The following is a 4,290-nucleotide window of genomic DNA, read 5'->3' on the forward strand; positions in this document are numbered from 1 at the left end:
TATATATATATATATACATATGTGTGTCTGTGTATATATATATATATATATGTATGTATATACACAATGAAAGCGAAATTTATTATGGAATTAAAGAGAGCGAATATGGAAATACGTAAGCGGCAGAGTGTGGAGAGAAAGAGAGATAGATAGAGAGAGAGATTGATAGATAGAGAGTGAGAGAGAGAGAGTGAGAGAGAGAGAGAGAGATAGAGAGAGAAAGAGTGAGAGGCAAGAGTAGAAAACGTGTATGTGAAAAATTTCATCTTACTTTGACACTCCATCAAAATATGTTAAAAGTTATAATAGTATAATTTTGTAGCGTAATTACAAAGTTATTATATTTTTTTTTTCACACCACAGTCTGATTAAGTACTCAGCAAATTATTTGGATGATTTTTCTCTTTTCTCCCCGAGGTTTATAGGCAAGAATTGCAGAGCAAATTGCAAATATTACGAAGCAAAATACATCGAGAAGGAAGAAAAACAGTAACAGCAATGGGAGACGGCCAACGAATGTAAAGGAAAATGCTACGACGATGATAAAAAATAAAGTAGAGCGAATATTAGAAAGATTAAATACTTATTTTATAGGTAGTGTATCTATCTGTATGTTATATAAAATTTGTATACAGAAGTGTTTTTAGCAAGCATCTGAAATAATCCTAAAAAACTGCGTAGAATCTTTCTCTCTCTTAATTTATGTATAATTAGGTCACGTTGCCAGCATGGATTAATATAGATAATCAGTTGAGCTAGGTATACTATTCATTTTAGATGTACCTTAATTAATATACATTACTGATATTGGATCTGTCTCAATCTATCTCTCTTTCTCTCTCTGCTTCTTCTTCTTTCTTTCTCTCTTTTTCCCTGTGTCTCTCTCTAACTATATATCTATCTAGCTAGCTAGTTATCTATTTTTTTTCTTTTTATCCCACTTACGCTCGATTTTCTTACTCACGACGGATAGATGTTGTAGAGCAACAACTGTTTGCCTATCACTGTCAAATGAACTAAATAATATTATTATATTCATGGTTTGCCCTGTGTTTCAAATTAACTAAAATCTGAATATAGAACTCTATTAAATTCATAATTAACATTTTTTTCGGTGCGTGCACTGCTAGTAAATTACATAGTACATATCGCTATGAGCAAGTAATATTTATGTGGACAAAGGATATTTATTCCAACTTATGTAAAAAAAAAAAGAAAGAAAAATGTGTCTTAGTAACAATTCCGCTCACAGCGTGATGAAAAAAGAAAGAATTATCTGTTAAATTTTGTCACATTGGGTTCACTCGTATTAAGGAATTAATTGCACACACACACACACACACACAAGCACAGGCATAAGCCCACATACACACGCGCAAGCACATGTATGTATGCAGTGTACAGAGAGTGAATGTTTGTCACGAGACTCAAATTTACGATACTGCAATTTTCAGGCGATATATATATATATATATATATACAGAGAGACAGAGACAGAGACAGACCTAGATAGATAGATAGATAGATAGATAGATAGATAGATAGATAGATAGATAGATAGATAGATAGATAGATAGATAGGCCAGAATATATAAATAAAGTTCCATGTGGGTTGTCTCACTTGACTATGTTTTATGTTTAGGTATCTTTTATACAAAGTGGATACAGGATATATACCTGCACCCGGCCCACGAGTTGACAAAAATTTGGTAGAGACATTGATAGAAGGAGTAGTAAACAACACCCACATAGCATGGAGTATCATTGCTAAAGCATGAATATACAGGGGACGAGTTCCAAATACGAGCTCTGTATCACTGAAAATCGAAATAACATACAACGAAGAGATAACATCATAGATATTAGGGAAGAAAACCCTCTCGCCCGTATACACATCTCGTATTTCAAAACTCAGACATTTCAAAGAGGATCCACAACCCACGCCACCAACCTCACAAGGATAGTTTCATTCTCCGAACGTAAACATTGAATATATACAACACACGAACTCCACACATAGAAGAAACATGCGTCTCTGATGTCGCCAACCTATTGTGTTCATAAACTTTATTTGTTACGTGTAGTGTATGAAATCTCGAGCCACATTACCAACGGTCGGGGTACCACATGTCCCAGCACAATAATTAGAACGATGACCTGTAGCAAAATGCTGTTTTCAATTATTTCCATTCTTTCAGGTCCTTAGCAAGGAGCTGTAACATGCATAATATGTTATTTTTTTATGTAGTGGAAAAGAGACAGACGTTGGTCTCATGGAGAAATTCAATCTTATAAATTTCTCTGAGCAGTTGATCCTGTGGCCAACGGGACATAATTTCGCAGAATATTATACCTTGATAATATTTGAGGACTTGTTGCAAAGGTATTAGTAAGAAGGTTCTGGTAATTTATGGTACACAAAAGTTACTCATACCTCATACCTCATACTTTAACATTTTTAGCTCATAGGACAGTTCATGTAAAGCACTGTTCACAGGGCAATTCTAGTAACACTTTAGTGTAAACCGACCAACAAATGTACGAACTTCCCACCTTTACTCTAGTTTTACACTAGTCCCAATTTTTTTGCTCAAAATAATTTATAAATTTAGAACACCTGCAGAAACCATATGGCTCTTGATGTCTGATTGTTCAACTGATGGTTTTTTTCGTAGCCAAAATATAGGAAGTACATAAAATAACAGCTCACTATAAAAGCAATTCCTTAAACGATCTCCGCATTAGGAATAGCCCATTTTTGACATCAGTATACAGTTGGTATTTTTGATCCAAGCACCATATCCGAACACGAACTCGTAGTAGTACACGCATTCGCATGCGCACGCTCGACGCACGTACACACACACACACACGCACACACACGCACACACACATACACACACACATACACATACACAGACACACACGCACGCACGCACGCACGCACGCACGCATACATATCTTTGGAGTGTAGAATAACTATTCTCAATAACGATGCAGAGAAAACAGCAATCAAGGATCTACGTCGAAGGTTAGGTGAATTATCCCAGAGGTGAAATAGAATTTTCTCCACTGTGCAAGATCATATCAAACGGAATGGGATAGTGTAGTGAGATAGTGAATTAGTATCTCTTGTGCTTAGAGGTTGTCATCATGCAAAATGACAGTGCAAGGCTACAAGAAAAAAAAAATTAACCCAAGAAAAGATAAATTCTTTGGAATGGGAAGATTTAACTCGCCACCCCCTTTCAGCAGACTTAGCACCATCAGAACTTTTACTCATTCAGGTCACATTACCTATTTGCCAAGAATAAAACACTGAGAAGTTAGGATACTGTGAAAACGACAATCCAAACGGTTTCTTCTCCTAAAGAACCTGTTTCTGTTTTTCTAAGAAATCACAAAAATGGCTTTGGTAAGAGAAAATGTTAACGCTAACAATGAAGATTATATTTTAAATGACTAAATATATTTCTCGTATATTTCATGTTGATTGTCATTGCTTTTCAGTACTGCTAACATATATAATAGCTAATATATACACGTGTGAATATGTGCAGAGGTGTGCATATGTGTGTAACTGTGTAAGATTTTTTCAAATTTCTTCAAACATCACTATTATCGATTTATATCAGATTATCCAAGAAATTCACACTAACATTTTATTTCAAGTTAAAAGGAAATAATAAATGGAAGTACGCAAAGAAATGTAATGAGAACTACATGTAATATAGCTGTATAGCAACATTTAGGTATGTTTTGACTGTGGAGTATCTGTTGACATTATCTTTTCTTGTCAATAGAAAATTCCTTCGATTAAATATAGGGAATGTAAATATTGCAGAATAATATTTATGTAATTAATCACATCGGTGACTCAAAAATACAGAAAATACATTTTAACTTATCAATAGATTATCCCCCGCCCACTCATATTGATCAACCATCGGCACAAGCAACTATTTTCTTTTTAGAATAATTCGTATAGATAAAATATTTTCATTGCTTGAATTGCAATAATGTCAGTGTGCTTGACTCTGATTTCTTCCAATACAGTGAATTCAGCTTCAGTCTTACCCTGTAGCGTCTAAGTCAATTGCCTTCAACTAAATTCCGTGCTTTTGTGATTGAATCCGTATGCTTTGTGAGTGAAATTCTTTCTCGAAAACTGTGGGGATGTATGTATGTACGTATGTAAGTACATACATACATACATACATACATATATATGTATGTGTGTGTATACACACACGCACACACACACACACACACACACACACACACACATAT

The sequence above is a fragment of the Octopus bimaculoides genome, chromosome 15 (assembly GCF_001194135.2).
Source record: "Octopus bimaculoides isolate UCB-OBI-ISO-001 chromosome 15, ASM119413v2, whole genome shotgun sequence".
Taxonomy (NCBI): Eukaryota; Metazoa; Mollusca; class Cephalopoda; order Octopoda; family Octopodidae; genus Octopus; species Octopus bimaculoides.